Raw genomic sequence first — 19,110 nt, 5'->3', positions numbered from 1 at the left:
GGGAAATCATGGCATTTCTGCTCAGGGTCAAACAAAGGGCTTTGAGGGCCTTCCCACTGCGGTCTGCAGAGGCTGCAGGGGAGTAGGATGAGGCGGACTGAGCCAGAGCAGCATCCAGGTGAGCCTTCGCTCTGAGATTGAAGAGGGAGCGGTCAGCCTTCTCAGAAGTGAGGGCCTGGGGCAGTTTGGGGAACCAGTGTATAGCTTCATTGCATTTGTTTTCTGTATGATGACATGGAGATTCACCAGTTCTCCTTAGAAAATGTTCAAACTCTGATTGTTTTCATAGAATGCTAAATAAACTTCAGTGTCTCAGCTTCGTGAATGATGCTGATGACAGTGCATTTGCGCTTACCCAGATTGTGAGCAAGAGTTTTGCTGTTTTGTAAAAGAGATTGGAGACTCTTCCATTGTATTTTGTGGTCCTGAACAGGATGCGATGGAATTGGAATTAGAACTGTTTTGGAAAAGTGAGCTTACTTGGCAGTAATATTGATGATGGAAGAGATGATAAAAGTAATGGTAGTGAATTCATGGTTCTGTCCTTCTTGTGTGTCATTTTCAACAACTAAATAATGTCTTGTTCATTTGGATTTGCCTGGGTTATTTAAGGAGTCAGCGGATCATGAATTGAGCCCCCTGCTCACTGGCTCGTGTATTCCAAAGACCTTTATGGAGCCGCTGCTCCATGAAAGGCTGGGTTAGCAGTGGGGACACTAGGAGAAGCCGGACACCCCCCACACCTTGAGCGATGATCTAGGAGCCGTAGTCACACGAAGAAGGTGGAGATAAGTCCCCTAGTCACACTAAACCAGGCAACCCAGGGCGGGGCGCTCGGGCTCCTAGAGGAACGCTGCAACGTCAGTGTCTGAGCCAGGGCGTTCTGGGGCTTTGGGAAGCTGGGTTCCTTCTGTGGGAGGTGATTGTGATGAGGCTGCGTGGTGGCATCCTTCAGACGTGCAGACAGTGTGTCTTGGGGGTGACGGGAAAGTCTGAAACAGATCATTGCTGTGAGGTATCCTTTTGCATCTTGGATAAAACACAGAGAGATCTCTTTCTCGGGCAGGAAGGAAGGGGTCCTGACTGTTGTTGCATTGCTGTTGACCACAGGGGCAAAGGAGGTGTTTTCTACCACTGCCCCACCATCTGCTCAGAATCCTGGAGAAGAGCAAATGTTGCTTTGAAGTATGGCCCAGTATTCCCTGGGCTGGTCCTCTACTCTCTGTCCTGGGAAAGCAGATTACCAAGTATATTGAAATGACCATTTATTTGGTCATCTGGACTTTATTTTGGCCACTTGTGCCCATGCTCTAGATATCAGAGGGATGAAATGAGTGAAGAGAAGCTGCTAAGTGGAGAAATCCTGCTGGGTGACTGGATCCTGGGAACTTTGATTCCCAGCTGGGAAAGACACTGCTCCGCACCCCTCAAACACACACATACACCCCGGTTGAATAACATAACCTCTAAGAGGAAAACGCACAGAGCAGCGATTTTGACTGCTTTTTTTATTTATCTGAGACTCAGAGTCTGAGATCCAGATGACAAAAGAAATAAGTACTAGCCAGAAGAGATGCAACATCCATACATCTGTGTCTCTTTTGCTGTTATATTAAAAAAAAAAAAAAAAAAAGATGCAACATCCACCAGCGTCCCTGGCTTCAGGCAGGTTCAGAAGTGTGGAGGCAGCAGAGACTCAACAGGTTAAGGCTGTGCCTGGCATCAAATGACAGGAGCGAGTTCCGGGCCTCAGGAGGTGGTGAGGTCACTGCAGTCTGGTGTGCGGGCGGGTGCAGGGGGCTGAAGGGGCAGCTCTCCCTGCTGAGTGCCAGAGAACAACAGGAACAGAAGATGTGATTCTGGCTACATACATGGCACCTGCCACATAGTCAGTGGACACTTGGAAATGGTTGAGAATTTCAAGACCCATGTGACCTGCTCAGACTGTCTTCCCCAAAACAGGAGATTTTGTCATTATGAGTTCTACCTGCTGCTCTTTGTTGAGCATCCGGTAGGCAGTGTGGGATTGGAGAGATGTCAGGTGTTCAGTCAGAGAAGGCAATGGCACCCCACTCCAGTACTCTTGCCTGGAAAATCCCATGGACGGAGGAGCCTGGTAGGCTGCAGTCCGTGGGGTCTCTAGGAGTCGGACATGACTGAGCGACTTCACTTTCACTTTTCACTTTCACGCACTGGAGAAGGAAATGGCAACCCACTCCAGTGTTCTTGCCTGGAGAATCCCAGGGACGGGGGAGCCTGGTGGGCTGCTGTCTATGGGGTCGCACAGAGTCAGACACGACTGAAGCGACTTAGCAGCAGTAGCAGCAGCGTGGGGTGTGAAAACACCTCATTTGCCCCTGTGATCAAGAGCAATGTGACGAGAGCCAGGGCCCCTCCCTTCCTGCCCAAGAAAGAGATCTCTCTGGGCTTTATCCAAGATGCAAAAGGACACCTCACAGCAACGATCCACTTCAGAATTTCCCGTCACCCCCAAGACACACTGTCTGCAAGTCTGAGGGCTGCCACCACCCAGCCTCAACACAGTCACCTCCCACAGAAAGAACCCAGCTTTCCCAAGCCCCAAACCACCCTGGCTCAGGCACTGACACTCCAACACTCCTCCTGTAACCCCACCACCCCGCCCTGTGTTGCACTGTTCATTGCGACTACGGGATGTCTTTCCACCTTCCTCATGTGACTGCAGCTCCTAGACCGTCGCTCTAGGTGTGGGGGTGTCCTGCTTCTCCTAGTGTCCCCACTGCTAACACAGCATTTCACAGAGCAGAGGCTCCTAAAAGGTCTTCGGAATACACGAGCCAGTGAGCAGGGGGCTCAATTCATTCTGCTACTTCCTAAAATGACCCAGGCAAATCCAAATAAACAGAGATTATTTAGTTTTTGAAAATGACACACAAGAAGGACAGAACCATGAATTCACTACAATTACTTTTATCATCTAATTCTTCCCCCATCAATATTACTGCCAAGTAAGCTCACTTTTCCAAAACAGTTCTAATTCCAATTCCATTGCATCCTGTTCGGGACCACAAAACACAATGGAAGAGTCTCCAATCTCTTTTACAAAACAGCGAAGCTCTTGTTCTCGAACTGGGTAAGTTCAAACACACTGTGATCAACATCATTCACTAAGTTAAGACACTGAAGTTTATTTAGCCTTCTATGAAAACAATCATGGAACAAAAAAAAAAAAAAAAGAAAAAATCAAATTTTGAAAGTTCTCTAAGGAAAGCAGATGAATCTCCATGTCATCATAGAGAACAGGAATCCAAAGATGCTATACACCCGTTTCCCCAACTGGCCTGGGCCAGCACGTCTGAGAAGGCTGACCTCTCCCTCTTCAATCACAGAGGGAAGGATCACCTGGATGCTGCTCTGGCTCAGCCCGCCTCATCCTCCTCCCTTGCAGGCTACGTAGACAGGGGTGGGAAGGCCCTCAAAGCCCTTTGTTTGACCCTGAGCAGAAATGCCACGACGTCCCACTTGCTGGTCTCCGCATAGGCCTGGGGACCCCACAGGAGCTCAGAGCGGGCAGGGTGGCTTTCAGGCACTTGCCGGTATGCCAGGTACCCCTCCTGTACCCACATGTGGGTAAGCAGCTCCCTGGGCTCCCCAAAGTTGCAGTGCTCACTCTCGACAGCCCCCCCCATCCTGCTGAGTGCTCCCCTGACCTCCTCCTCGGGGGCACGGTCTCCATTCCACATGATTAGGCTGAGGACCAGTACCGGGAGGCCGGCCTTGGGCAGGCCCTGCCCACTGTTCAGCATCATATCATAGGTGAGGCCCACGGTGGGGACCATGATGTAGATGTGCTCCCTGGGTTCCACCTCCTTCACCTCCACACCACAGACCAGCTGCAGGCACTATGAGGCTTGGCCGAAGACCACCGGAAAGTGCTCCTGTTCATCCCTGAGGACCTTCTTTAGCATTTCCACCTGGGAGGTCAGCTCCTTGGCCGGATGCATGAGCAGCAGGAACTTAATCAGGTTAGCCAGCATCTCATTCAGAGCTACCGGGGGCAAGGCCAGAGACTGGGGTGGGGGGCAATTGCAGTCTCCCCTGCCTCAGGCCCCGAGAGCTGCGCCTCCAATGGGCCCTGGGCCTGGGTCCTAAGTTCTTCCTCGAGCTTGCTCAGCTCACTCATGTCGACCATGAGCGCGATGCCTGGGATCAAACCACAGCCTGAGGCAGGAGGGAGGCGGCGGAGGGGGGCGGGGGGCAGATGGGGACATATGGGGACCACAGGCCTGGATGGTGGAGAGAGGGGATGTGAACAGCCTCAGCTGAAAACCACACCCTGGGCGGCCACAGGCCACTTATGCATCTCCTCTTGAAAGGTGTTCTCAGACTTCACAGGCGCAAGCCTCCGGGGCATCCAGTCCCCTGGCTACCTGAAGAAGGAAGTGAGGTGTCTCCCCAGGGTGCAGTCAGCACAGTCCAAGACTTCCGAGGCTGACAAGGTGGTGGGACTAGGCCCATGTGGGGTCCCCTCTGTTCTGGGATGGGGAGCCCCTGGTGTACACTCAGGGCACCCTCCTCACCTTGACTCCGGGTACTGCCTGGACCACCTCTGCTCTCTGACCTCAGGACATGGGCCTCAGACCTCTGCTTTCGCCTCCTGGTTCCTGCAGCTCCTGTGAGAGAAAGGGAGGACGCAGCTCGGGTGGTATCCTGTGGCACAGCCCTCAGCCTTCTGTGACAGTACGAGGGGTGGACTCTGTGAGGTCCCCTCAGTTTTGTGTGGCGGGAGGTCCCCTCAGGGCTCCCTTGCAGTGCTCACCTTTCCCCTGGTACAACCTGATCCCTACCCTCTGGGGACCTGCAAGGAAACTCAGAACAAGACCCTAGCCTGAACAAAAAGTGCTGAGGGGCCCCACGAGAGGCCGCACCTGCCCAGGGAATCCCACGGGTCCTAGGCTGGGGAGATGCTCGGTCCTCAACTCCTCCTCACGTCCTGCCCGGCCTCCCAGCACTGACCACAGAGGCAGGGGTCTGCTTAGTCCTCCATCGGGACTGGTGTGTCCAGCCTCTGCTAACCCGAAGACATCCGCACTCCACCCGAAAAACCTCACCTCACGAGGTCCCTAGGCCAGGTGTCAAGAAGCTGCTCACCCTGCTCACCACCCTGCTCTGGGCCCTCCAAGACCCTCCTGCAAGGGCCAAGTCCCTCCCTGTTGGGGTCTTAACTGTCTCGGTCCCTCCTCGCATGGAGCCTGTACTCCAGGCAAGATCTGCAAGTGTCCTGTCTGCAATCGGGAGGCTCTGCTGCTTTCGCCCGTCTCTCTGACAGGGATGTCAGGCACTGCGGCATGAAGTTGTCCTGCCTGGGGACTACCAAGGTTCCCTCTGGTCTGAGATCTGACTACCCTCAGTCCTCACTCAGGGTGTTCACCTTGACTTCCGGTAGGACCTAGGCTCTGTCGTCTCCCCACTAGGAAAGGTGGGAAGAGGTCCCTGCTCCTCGCACCTGGTCCCCACACTCACAGACCCGGAACTCAGGAAGAGAGGACAGACCTAGTGTGCTCTTCTCGCCCCAAGGGCTCCCAGGGCCGATAACAGGGGCTGAGATCTGTGGGGTTCCATCAGTCTTACCTTGGGGTCCCTAGAGTCTTCACTTGGGGTCCCTTCAGTCATCCCTCAGGGACCTCAACTTGTCTCTGTGTAAGGGCTTTCGATTCTCTCCTCTCCCCACTCGTGCCCCATCCGTTATGTCAGGTCCCCAGTCTCTCTGACACCCGGATGTCAGGAAATGCAGCATGGTTCATCTGCCCTATGTCCTCCCAGACCCCACTCTGCTCTGGGGTCCAGCGTCCTCTTCAGTCTTCCCTTAGTGTCTTCACCTTGACCCTCAAAAGAACTAAGATCTCCCCCTCTTCCCGTCTGAGGCCCTGCCCCTTCTAACAGTTGCCTAATGTCTCTGAGATGCAGATGCGGAAGTCCGAACCGGCTGCCAAGTGCTCATCCCACCACCAGGGTGGCCCAGGGCTGGCAGCAGGGGCAGGGATCAGTGGGGTTACCTTTTATCATCCCTCAGGGACCTCGTCTTGAGCCCTGGCAGATCCAGGGATGCCCCTAGTGTTGACCCGAGGCGGGACCCTCACATCAAGGCTCAGGGAACACAGAGGGTGGATGAGCACATGCTGCATTTCCTGACATCCAGGTCTCAGAGAAACTGGGGACCTGGGAAAGGGGGCGTGGCCTCGGGTGAGCAGAGGGAAGAAGCCCAGCTCCTCCAGAGTTTCAAGTTGAGGACCCTGAGGGAGGACTGAGCGGACTCTGGACCCCAATCAGAGGAGACCTCAGGGAAGCCTGTAGCTGCTGTTGGCCCTTGGTGGCCCTGGGGTAGGATGAGCCCAGCGTGCGCGGTTTCACTTCCTCATATCCGGATCTCAGACTGGAGACCTGGTAGGGGGGCTGACTTCCTGAGGTCGGTCGGTCGGGATCTCAGACTGGGGACCTTGCATATGGGGCGGGGCCTTAGGTGGTCGGATTCCCAGGTCCGGTGGGGTGTCAGGTTGAGGACCCTGAGGAGGAACTAGAGGACCCTGAACCCCAATCAGAGGGTACCTCAGAGAAGCTCATCTCTGCCGTCAGTCCAGGGCAACTGTGGGGGTCGGAGGAGCGCAGCAGGCATGGTCTGACTTCCTGACATCCGGGTCTTGGAGAGCCTGGGGGTGGTATAAGGGGCGGGGCTTCAGCTGGGGAGAGGCGAGAATCCCAGGTCCCGGCCGGAGGCAGGTGAGGTGCCTGAGGGAGGACTGAGGGGACCCTGCATGAGGAGCGACGGAACCCCACAGATCCCCGCCCCTGTAGTCGGCCCTGGGAGCACATTCTGTGTGTCTGCCTTTCTTACATGCTGGTCTGAGAGAGACTGGGGATCTTGTGAAAGCGGCGGGGGTCTCAAAATGGCGGACGGGACAATCTCCGGTCCTGCCTGAGGGCCAGGCTGCATGCGAGGATGGACTGAAGCGGAAAGACCCCAACAGGGAGGCAGGGATCCTAGCCCTTGTGGGGACTCTTGGAGGCCCTGGAGTGGGGTGAGCAGTTTCTTGACTTCTGGCTTAGGGACCCCGGGAGGTGAGGTTTGTTTGGGCGGAGGGCAGAGGCTTCAGGTCGGCAGAGGCTGAACTCCGCAAACCCGAGGGAGGACTAAGCAGACCCCCGCCCCTGTGGTCAGTGCTGGGAGGCCAGGCAGGACGTGAGGAGGAGCTGAGGACCGAGCATGTCCCCAGCCTAGGACCCACAGGAAGCCCTGGGCAGGTTCGGCAGCATGTGGAGCCCCTCAGCGCTTTCTGTTGAGGCTGGGATCTTGTTCCGAATTTCCATGCAGGCCCCCAGAGGGGAGGGACCAGGTGGTGCCAGGGGCAAGGTGAGCACTACAAGGGAGCCCTGAGGGGACCTCCCACCACACAACTGGGGGGACCTCACAGAGTCCACCCCGCGTACTGTCACAGAAGGCTGAGGGCTGTGCCACAGGATACCCCCGAGCTGCCCCCTCCCTTTTTCTCACAGGAGCTGCAGGAACCAGGAGGGGAAGGCAGAGGACTGAGGCTCGTGCCCTGAGGTCAGAGGGCAGAGAAGGTGCAGGCAGTACCCGGAGTCAAGGTGAGGAGGGTACCCTGAGTGTACACCGGGGGCTCCCCACCCCAGAACAGAAGGGACCACCCAAGGGCCTAATCCCCCACCTTGTCAGCCTCGGAAGTCTTGGACTGTGCTGACTGTACCCTGCGGAGCCACCTCACTTCCTCCTTCCGGTAGCCAGGGGACTGGCTGCCCCGGAGGCTTGCCCCTGTGAGGTCTGAGAGCACCCCTCAAGCGGAGACCTGTAAGTTGCCTGTGTCAGTCCGCCCAGGGTGTGGTGCTCAGCTGAGGCCATTCACAGCCCCTCTCTCCCCCAGCCTGGCCCGTGGTCCCCATCTGTCACCCTGGCTGACTCCTGTCTGTGGTTTGATCCCAGGCATCACGCTCGTGGTCGAGATGAGTGAGCTGAGCAAGCCCGAGGAAGGTTTTCAGGACCCTGGCGAGGCCCAGGGCCCGGTGAATGCGCAGCTCTTGGGGGCTGAGGCAGGGGTGGCTGCATCTGCCTCGGCCTCCTCCCCCACAGTGTCCTCCTTAGGCACTGGGGAGTCCTTGCCCCAGGAAGCGCTGAATGAGATGATAGCTAGCCTAATGAAGTTCCTGCTCCTCAAGTATCGAGCCAAGGAGCCGACCTCCCAGGCGGAAATGCTGAATAAGGTCCTCAGGGATAACCAGGAGTACTTCCCGGTGGTCTTCAGCCAAGCCTCGCAGTGCCTGCAGCTGGTCTTTGGCGTGGAAGTGAAGGAGGTGGACCCCAGGGAGCACATCTACATCATGGTCTCCATCCTGGGCCTCAGCTGCAACGCAGTGCTGAGCAGTGGGCAGAGCCTCCCCAAGGCCGGCCTCCTGGTGCTGGTCCTCAACCTGATCATGCGGAATGGAGACCGTGCCCCTGAGCAGAAGGTCTGGGGAGCGCTCAGCAGATTGGGTGTGTATGCTGGGAGTGTGCACTGCATCTTTGGGGAGCCCAGGACGCTTCTGACCCACGTGTGGGTGCAGGAGGGGTACCTGGAGTACCGGCAGGTGCCTTACAGCCACCCTGCTCGCTATGAGTTCCTGTGGGGTCCCCGGGCTTATGCGGAGACCAGCAAGAGGGAAATCATGGCATTTCTGCTCAGGGTCAAACAAAGGGCTTTGAGGGCCTTCCCACTGCGGTCTGCAGAGGCTGCAGGGGAGTAGGATGAGGCGGACTGAGCCAGAGCAGCATCCAGGTGAGCCTTCGCTCTGAGATTGAAGAGGGAGCGGTCAGCCTTCTCAGAAGTGAGGGCCTGGGGCAGTTTGGGGAACCAGTGTATAGCTTCATTGCATTTGTTTTCTGTATGATGACATGGAGATTCACCAGTTCTCCTTAGAAAATGTTCAAACTCTGATTGTTTTCATAGAATGCTAAATAAACTTCAGTGTCTCAGCTTCGTGAATGATGCTGATGACAGTGCATTTGCGCTTACCCAGATTGTGAGCAAGAGTTTTGCTGTTTTGTAAAAGAGATCGGAGACTCTTCCATTGTATTTTGTGGTCCTGAACAGGATGCGATGGAATTGGAATTAGAACTGTTTTGGAAAAGTGAGCTTACTTGGCAGTAATATTGATGATGGAAGAGATGATAAAAGTAATGGTAGTGAATTCATGGTTCTGTCCTTCTTGTGTGTCATTTTCAACAACTAAATAATGTCTTGTTCATTTGGATTTGCCTGGGTTATTTAAGGAGTCAGCGGATCATGAATTGAGCCCCCTGCTCACTGGCTCGTGTATTCCAAAGACCTTTATGGAGCCGCTGCTCCATGAAAGGCTGGGTTAGCAGTGGGGACACTAGGAGAAGCCGGACACCCCCCACACCTTGAGCGATGATCTAGGAGCCGTAGTCACACGAAGAAGGTGGAGATAAGTCCCCTAGTCACACTAAACCAGGCAACCCAGGGCGGGGCGCTCGGGCTCCTAGAGGAACGCTGCAACGTCAGTGTCTGAGCCAGGGCGTTCTGGGGCTTTGGGAAGCTGGGTTCCTTCTGTGGGAGGTGATTGTGATGAGGCTGCGTGGTGGCATCCTTCAGACGTGCAGACAGTGTGTCTTGGGGGTGACGGGAAAGTCTGAAACAGATCATTGCTGTGAGGTATCCTTTTGCATCTTGGATAAAACACAGAGAGATCTCTTTCTCGGGCAGGAAGGAAGGGGTCCTGACTGTTGTTGCATTGCTGTTGACCACAGGGGCAAAGGAGGTGTTTTCTACCACTGCCCCACCATCTGCTCAGAATCCTGGAGAAGAGCAAATGTTGCTTTGAAGTATGGCCCAGTATTCCCTGGGCTGGTCCTCTACTCTCTGTCCTGGGAAAGCAGATTACCAAGTATATTGAAATGACCATTTATTTGGTCATCTGGACTTTATTTTGGCCACTTGTGCCCATGCTCTAGATATCAGAGGGATGAAATGAGTGAAGAGAAGCTGCTAAGTGGAGAAATCCTGCTGGGTGACTGGATCCTGGGAACTTTGATTCCCAGCTGGGAAAGACACTGCTCCGCACCCCTCAAACACACACATACACCCCGGTTGAATAACATAACCTCTAAGAGGAAAACGCACAGAGCAGCGATTTTGACTGCTTTTTTTATTTATCTGAGACTCAGAGTCTGAGATCCAGATGACAAAAGAAATAAGTACTAGCCAGAAGAGATGCAACATCCATACATCTGTGTCTCTTTTGCTGTTATATTAAAAAAAAAAAAAAAAAAAGATGCAACATCCACCAGCGTCCCTGGCTTCAGGCAGGTTCAGAAGTGTGGAGGCAGCAGAGACTCAACAGGTTAAGGCTGTGCCTGGCATCAAATGACAGGAGCGAGTTCCGGGCCTCAGGAGGTGGTGAGGTCACTGCAGTCTGGTGTGCGGGCGGGTGCAGGGGGCTGAAGGGGCAGCTCTCCCTGCTGAGTGCCAGAGAACAACAGGAACAGAAGATGTGATTCTGGCTACATACATGGCACCTGCCACATAGTCAGTGGACACTTGGAAATGGTTGAGAATTTCAAGACCCATGTGACCTGCTCAGACTGTCTTCCCCAAAACAGGAGATTTTGTCATTATGAGTTCTACCTGCTGCTCTTTGTTGAGCATCCGGTAGGCAGTGTGGGATTGGAGAGATGTCAGGTGTTCAGTCAGAGAAGGCAACGGCACCCCACTCCAGTACTCTTGCCTGGAAAATCCCATGGACGGAGGAGCCTGGTAGGCTGCAGTCCGTGGGGTCTCTAGGAGTCGGACATGACTGAGCGACTTCACTTTCACTTTTCACTTTCACGCACTGGAGAAGGAAATGGCAACCCACTCCAGTGTTCTTGCCTGGAGAATCCCAGGGACGGGGGAGCCTGGTGGGCTGCTGTCTATGGGGTCGCACAGAGTCAGACACGACTGAAGCGACTTAGCAGCAGTAGCAGCAGCGTGGGGTGTGAAAACACCTCATTTGCCCCTGTGATCAAGAGCAATGTGACGAGAGCCAGGGCCCCTCCCTTCCTGCCCAAGAAAGAGATCTCTCTGGGCTTTATCCAAGATGCAAAAGGACACCTCACAGCAACGATCCACTTCAGAATTTCCCGTCACCCCCAAGACACACTGTCTGCAAGTCTGAGGGCTGCCACCACCCAGCCTCAACACAGTCACCTCCCACAGAAAGAACCCAGCTTTCCCAAGCCCCAAACCACCCTGGCTCAGGCACTGACACTCCAACACTCCTCCTGTAACCCCACCACCCCGCCCTGTGTTGCACTGTTCATTGCGACTACGGGATGTCTTTCCACCTTCCTCATGTGACTGCAGCTCCTAGACCGTCGCTCTAGGTGTGGGGGTGTCCTGCTTCTCCTAGTGTCCCCACTGCTAACACAGCATTTCACAGAGCAGAGGCTCCTAAAAGGTCTTCGGAATACACGAGCCAGTGAGCAGGGGGCTCAATTCATTCTGCTACTTCCTAAAATGACCCAGGCAAATCCAAATAAACAGAGATTATTTAGTTTTTGAAAATGACACACAAGAAGGACAGAACCATGAATTCACTACAATTACTTTTATCATCTAATTCTTCCCCCATCAATATTACTGCCAAGTAAGCTCACTTTTCCAAAACAGTTCTAATTCCAATTCCATTGCATCCTGTTCGGGACCACAAAACACAATGGAAGAGTCTCCAATCTCTTTTACAAAACAGCGAAGCTCTTGTTCTCGAACTGGGTAAGTTCAAACACACTGTGATCAACATCATTCACTAAGTTAAGACACTGAAGTTTATTTAGCCTTCTATGAAAACAATCATGGAACAAAAAAAAAAAAAAAAGAAAAAATCAAATTTTGAAAGTTCTCTAAGGAAAGCAGATGAATCTCCATGTCATCATAGAGAACAGGAATCCAAAGATGCTATACACCCGTTTCCCCAACTGGCCTGGGCCAGCACGTCTGAGAAGGCTGACCTCTCCCTCTTCAATCACAGAGGGAAGGATCACCTGGATGCTGCTCTGGCTCAGCCCGCCTCATCCTCCTCCCTTGCAGGCTACGTAGACAGGGGTGGGAAGGCCCTCAAAGCCCTTTGTTTGACCCTGAGCAGAAATGCCACGACGTCCCACTTGCTGGTCTCCGCATAGGCCTGGGGACCCCACAGGAGCTCAGAGCGGGCAGGGTGGCTTTCAGGCACTTGCCGGTATGCCAGGTACCCCTCCTGTACCCACATGTGGGTAAGCAGCTCCCTGGGCTCCCCAAAGTTGCAGTGCTCACTCTCGACAGCCCCCCCATCCTGCTGAGTGCTCCCCTGACCTCCTCCTCGGGGGCACGGTCTCCATTCCACATGATTAGGCTGAGGACCAGTACCGGGAGGCCGGCCTTGGGCAGGCCCTGCCCACTGTTCAGCATCATATCATAGGTGAGGCCCACGGTGGGGACCATGATGTAGATGTGCTCCCTGGGTTCCACCTCCTTCACCTCCACACCACAGACCAGCTGCAGGCACTATGAGGCTTGGCCGAAGACCACCGGAAAGTGCTGCTGGTCATCCCTGAGGACCTTCTTTAGCATTTCCACCTGGGAGGTCAGCTCCTTGGCCGGATGCATGAGCAGCAGGAACTTAATCAGGTTAGCCAGCATCTCATTCAGAGCTACCGGGGGCAAGGCCAGAGACTGGGGTGGGGGGCAATTGCAGTCTCCCCTGCCTCAGGCCCCGAGAGCTGCGCCTCCAATGGGCCCTGGGCCTGGGTCCTAAGTTCTTCCTCGAGCTTGCTCAGCTCACTCATGTCGACCATGAGCGCGATGCCTGGGATCAAACCACAGCCTGAGGCAGGAGGGAGGCGGCGGAGGGGGGCGGGGGGCAGATGGGGACATATGGGGACCACAGGCCTGGATGGTGGAGAGAGGGGATGTGAACAGCCTCAGCTGAAAACCACACCCTGGGCGGCCACAGGCCACTTATGCATCTCCTCTTGAAAGGTGTTCTCAGACTTCACAGGCGCAAGCCTCCGGGGCATCCAGTCCCCTGGCTACCTGAAGAAGGAAGTGAGGTGTCTCCCCAGGGTGCAGTCAGCACAGTCCAAGACTTCCGAGGCTGACAAGGTGGTGGGACTAGGCCCATGTGGGGTCCCCTCTGTTCTGGGATGGGGAGCCCCTGGTGTACACTCAGGGCACCCTCCTCACCTTGACTCCAGGTACTGCCTGGACCACCTCTGCTCTCTGACCTCAGGACATGGGCCTCAGACCTCTGCTTTCGCCTCCTGGTTCCTGCAGCTCCTGTGAGAGAAAGGGAGGACGCAGCTCGGGGGTATCCTGTGGCACAGCCCTCAGCCTTCTGTGACAGTACGAGGGGTGGACTCTGTGAGGTCCCCTCAGTTTTGTGTGGCGGGAGGTCCCCTCAGGGCTCCCTTGCAGTGCTCACCTTTCCCCTGGTACAACCTGATCCCTACCCTCTGGGGACCTGCAAGGAAACTCAGAACAAGACCCTAGCCTGAACAAAAAGTGCTGAGGGGCCCCACGAGAGGCCGCACCTGCCCAGGGAATCCCACGGGTCCTAGGCTGGGGAGATGCTCGGTCCTCAACTCCTCCTCACGTCCTGCCCGGCCTCCCAGCACTGACCACAGAGGCAGGGGTCTGCTTAGTCCTCCATCGGGACTGGTGTGTCCAGCCTCTGCTAACCCGAAGACATCCGCACTCCACCCGAAAAACCTCACCTCACGAGGTCCCTAGGCCAGGTGTCAAGAAGCTGCTCACCCTGCTCACCACCCTGCTCTGGGCCCTCCAAGACCCTCCTGCAAGGGCCAAGTCCCTCCCTGTTGGGGTCTTAACTGTCTCGGTCCCTCCTCGCATGGAGCCTGTACTCCAGGCAAGATCTGCAAGTGTCCTGTCTGCAATCGGGAGGCTCTGCTGCTTTCGCCCGTCTCTCTGACAGGGATGTCAGGCAATGCGGCATGAAGTTGTCCTGCCTGGGGACTACCAAGGTTCCCTCTGGTCTGAGATCTGACTACCCTCAGTCCTCACTCAGGGTGTTCACCTTGACTTCCGGTAGGACCTAGGCTCTGTCGTCTCCCCACTAGGAAAGGTGGGAAGAGGTCCCTGCTCCTCGCACCTGGTCCCCACACTCACAGACCCGGAACTCAGGAAGAGAGGACAGACCTAGTGTGCTCTTCTCGCCCCAAGGGCTCCCAGGGCCGATAACAGGGGCTGAGATCTGTGGGGTTCCATCAGTCTTACCTTGGGGTCCCTAGAGTCTTCACTTGGGGTCCCTTCAGTCATCCCTCAGGGACCTCAACTTGTCTCTGTGTAAGGGCTTTCGATTCTCTCCTCTCCCCACTCGTGCCCCATCCGTTATGTCAGGTCCCCAGTCTCTCTGACACCCGGATGTCAGGAAATGCAGCATGGTTCATCTGCCCTATGTCCTCCCAGACCCCACTCTGCTCTGGGGTCCAGCGTCCTCTTCAGTCTTCCCTTAGTGTCTTCACCTTGACCCTCAAAAGAACTAAGATCTCCCCCTCTTCCCGTCTGAGGCCCTGCCCCTTCTAACAGTTGCCTAATGTCTCTGAGATGCAGATGCGGAAGTCCGAACCGGCTGCCAAGTGCTCATCCCACCACCAGGGTGGCCCAGGGCTGGCAGCAGGGGCAGGGATCAGTGGGGTTACCTTTTATCATCCCTCAGGGACCTCATCTTGAGCCCTGGCAGATCCAGGGATGCCCCTAGTGTTGACCCGAGGCGGGACCCTCACATCAAGGCTCAGGGAACACAGAGGGTGGATGAGCACATGCTGCATTTCCTGACATCCAGGTCTCAGAGAAACTGGGGACCTGGGAAAGGGGGCGTGGCCTCGGGTGAGCAGAGGGAAGAAGCCCAGCTCCTCCAGAGTTTCAAGTTGAGGACCCTGAGGGAGGACTGAGCGGACTCTGGACCCCAATCAGAGGAGACCTCAGGGAAGCCTGTAGCTGCTGTTGGCCCTTGGTGGCCCTGGGGTAGGATGAGCCCAGCGTGCGCGGTTTCACTTCCTCATATCCGGATCTCAGACTGGAGACCTGGTAGGGGGGCTGACTTCCTGAGGTCGGTCGGTCGGGATCTCAGACTGGGGACCTTGCATATGGGGCGGGGCCTTAGGTGGTCGGATTCCCAGGTCCGGTGGGGTGTCAGGTTGAGGACCCTGAGGAGGAACTAGAGGACCCTGAACCCCAATCAGAGGGTACCTCAGAGAAGCTCATCTCTGCCGTCAGTCCAGGGCAACTGTGGGGGTCGGAGGAGCGCAGCAGGCATGGTCTGACTTCCTGACATCCGGGTCTTGGAGAGCCTGGGGGTGGTATAAGGGGCGGGGCTTCAGCTGGGGAGAGGCGAGAATCCCAGGTCCCGGCCGGAGGCAGGTGAGGTGCCTGAGGGAGGACTGAGGGGACCCTGCATGAGGAGCGACGGAACCCCACAGATCCCCGCCCCTGTAGTCGGCCCTGGGAGCACATTCTGTGTGTCTGCCTTTCTTACATGCTGGTCTGAGAGAGACTGGGGATCTTGTGAAAGCGGCGGGGGTCTCAAAATGGCGGACGGGACAATCTCCGGTCCTGCCTGAGGGCCAGGCTGCATGCGAGGATGGACTGAAGCGGAAAGACCCCAACAGGGAGGCAGGGATCCTAGCCCTTGTGGGGACTCTTGGAGGCCCTGGAGTGGGGTGAGCAGTTTCTTGACTTCTGGCTTAGGGACCCCGGGAGGTGAGGTTTATTTGGGCGGAGGGCAGAGGCTTCAGGTCGGCAGAGGCTGAACTCCGCAAACCCGAGGGAGGACTAAGCAGACCCCCGCCCCTGTGGTCAGTGCTGGGAGGCCAGGCAGGACGTGAGGAGGAGCTGAGGACCGAGCATGTCCCCAGCCTAGGACCCACAGGAAGCCCTGGGCAGGTTCGGCAGCATGTGGAGCCCCTCAGCGCTTTCTGTTGAGGCTGGGATCTTGTTCCGAATTTCCATGCAGGCCCCCAGAGGGGAGGGACCAGGTGGTGCCAGGGGCAAGGTGAGCACTACAAGGGAGCCCTGAGGGGACCTCCCACCACACAACTGGGGGGACCTCACAGAGTCCACCCCGCGTACTGTCACAGAAGGCTGAGGGCTGTGCCACAGGATACCCCCGAGCTGCCCCCTCCCTTTTTCTCACAGGAGCTGCAGGAACCAGGAGGGGAAGGCAGAGGACTGAGGCTCGTGCCCTGAGGTCAGAGGGCAGAGAAGGTGCAGGCAGTACCCGGAGTCAAGGTGAGGAGGGTACCCTGAGTGTGCACCGGGGGCTCCCCACCCCAGAACAGAAGGGACCACCCAAGGGCCTAATCCCCCACCTTGTCAGCCTCGGAAGTCTTGGACTGTGCTGACTGTACCCTGCGGAGCCACCTCACTTCCTCCTTCCGGTAGCCAGGGGACTGGCTGCCCCGGAGGCTTGCCCCTGTGAGGTCTGAGAGCACCCCTCAAGCGGAGACCTGTAAGTTGCCTGTGTCAGTCCGCCCAGGGTGTGGTGCTCAGCTGAGGCCATTCACAGCCCCTCTCTCCCCCAGCCTGGCCCGTGGTCCCCATCTGTCACCCTGGCTGACTCCTGTCTGTGGTTTGATCCCAGGCATCACGCTCGTGGTCGAGATGAGTGAGCTGAGCAAGCCCGAGGAAGGTTTTCAGGACCCTGGCGAGGCCCAGGGCCCGGTGAATGCGCAGCTCTTGGGGGCTGAGGCAGGGGTGGCTGCATCTGCCTCGGCCTCCTCCCCCACAGTGTCCTCCTTAGGCACTGGGGAGTCCTTGCCCCAGGAAGCGCTGAATGAGATGATAGCTAGCCTAATGAAGTTCCTGCTCCTCAAGTATCGAGCCAAGGAGCCGACCTCCCAGGCGGAAATGCTGAATAAGGTCCTCAGGGATAACCAGGAGTACTTCCCGGTGGTCTTCAGCCAAGCCTCGCAGTGCCTGCAGCTGGTCTTTGGCGTGGAAGTGAAGGAGGTGGACCCCAGGGAGCACATCTACATCATGGTCTCCATCCTGGGCCTCAGCTGCAACGCAATGCTGAGCAGTGGGCAGAGCCTCCCCAAGGCCGGCCTCCTGGTGCTGGTCCTCAACCTGATCATGCGGAATGGAGACCGTGCCCCTGAGCAGAAGGTCTGGGGAGCGCTCAGCAGATTGGGTGTGTATGCTGGGAGTGTGCACTGCATCTTTGGGGAGCCCAGGACGCTTCTGACCCACGTGTGGGTGCAGGAGGGGTACCTGGAGTACCGGCAGGTGCCTTACAGCCACCCTGCTCGCTATGAGTTCCTGTGGGGTCCCCGGGCTTATGCGGAGACCAGCAAGAGGGAAATCATGGCATTTCTGCTCAGGGTCAAACAAAGGGCTTTGAGGGCCTTCCCACTGCGGTCTGCAGAGGCTGCAGGGGAGTAGGATGAGGCGGACTGAGCCAGAGCAGCATCCAGGTGAGCCTTCGCTCTGAGATTGAAGAGGGAGCGGTCAGCCTTCTCAGAAGTGAGGGCCTGGGGCAGTTTGGGGAACCAGTGTATAGCTTCATTGCATTTGTTTTCTGTATGATGACATGGAGATTCACCAGTTCTCCTTAGAAAATGTTCAAACTCTGATTGTTTTCATAGAATGCTAAATAAACTTCAGTGTCTCAGCTTCGTGAATGATGCTGATGACAGTGCATTTGCGCTTACCCAGATTGTGAGCAAGAGTTTTGCTGTTTTGTAAAAGAGATTGGAGACTCTTCCATTGTATTTTGTGGTCCTGAACAGGATGCGATGGAATTGGAATTAGAACTGTTTTGGAAAAGTGAGCTTACTTGGCAGTAATATTGATGATGGAAGAGATGATAAAAGTAATGGTAGTGAATTCATGGTTCTGTCCTTCTTGTGTGTCATTTTCAAAAACTAAATAATGTCTTGTTCATTTGGATTTGCCTGGGTTATTTAAGGAGTCAGCGGATCATGAATTGAGCCCCCTGCTCACTGGCTCGTGTATTCCAAAGACCTTTATGGAGCCGCTGCTCCATGAAAGGCTGGGTTAGCAGTGGGGACACTAGGAGAAGCCGGACACCCCCCACACCTTGAGCGATGTTCTAGGAGCCGTAGTCACACGAAGAAGGTGGAGATAAGTCCCCTAGTCACACTAAACCAGGCAACCCAGGGCGGGGCGCTCGGGCTCCTAGAGGAACGCTGCAACGTCAGTGTCTGAGCCAGGGCGTTCTGGGGCTTTGGGAAGCTGGGTTCCTTCTGTGGGAGGTGATTGTGATGAGGCTGCGTGGTGGCATCCTTCAGACGTGCAGACAGTGTGTCTTGGGGGTGACGGGAAAGTCTGAAACAGATCATTGCTGTGAGGTATCCTTTTGCATCTTGGATAAAACACAGAGAGATCTCTTTCTCGGGCAGGAAGGAAGGGGTCCTGACTGTTGTTGCATTGCTGTTGACCACAGGGGCAAAGGAGGTGTTTTCTACCACTGCCCCACCATCTGCTCAGAATCCTGGAGAAGAGCAAATGTTGCTTTGAAGTATGGCCCAGTATTCCCTGGGCTGGCCCTCTACTCTCTGTCCTGGGAAAGCAGATTACCAAGTATATTGAAATGACCATTTATTTGGTCATCTGGACTTTATTTTGGCCACTTGTGCCCATGCTCTAGATATCAGAGGGATGAAATGAGTGAAGAGAAGCTGCTAAGTGGAGAAATCCTGCTGGGTGACTGGATCCTGGGAACTTTGATTCCCAGCTGGGAAAGACACTGCTCCGCACCCCTCTAACACACACATACACCCCGGTTGAATAACATAACCTCTAAGAGGAAAACGCACAGAGCAGCGATTTTGACTGCTTTTTTTATTTATCTGAGACTCAGAGTCTGAGATCCAAATGACAAAAGAAATAAGTACTAGCCAGAAGAGATGCAACATCCATACATCTGTGTCTCTTTTGCGGTTATATTAAAAAAAAAAAAAAAAAGATGCAACATCCACCAGCGTCCCTGGCTTCAGGCAGGTTCAGAAGTGTGGAGGCAGCAGAGACTCAACAGGTTAAGGCTGTGCCTGGCATCAAATGACAGGAG

At 55.5% G+C, this 19,110-nt stretch overlaps 1 pseudogene; it reads right to left on the bottom strand.

Moving 5' to 3' along the window:
• Positions 1–3,449: 3,449 nt before the first annotated feature.
• Positions 3,450–4,162, bottom strand: LOC138070735 (melanoma-associated antigen 10-like; annotated as a pseudogene).
• Positions 4,163–19,110: the final 14,948 nt, after the last annotated feature.

This window comes from Capricornis sumatraensis, chromosome X (assembly GCF_032405125.1).
Source record: "Capricornis sumatraensis isolate serow.1 chromosome X, serow.2, whole genome shotgun sequence".
NCBI lineage: Eukaryota > Metazoa > Chordata > Mammalia > Artiodactyla > Bovidae > Capricornis > Capricornis sumatraensis.
This window is presented reverse-complemented; position numbering and strand designations above follow the sequence as displayed.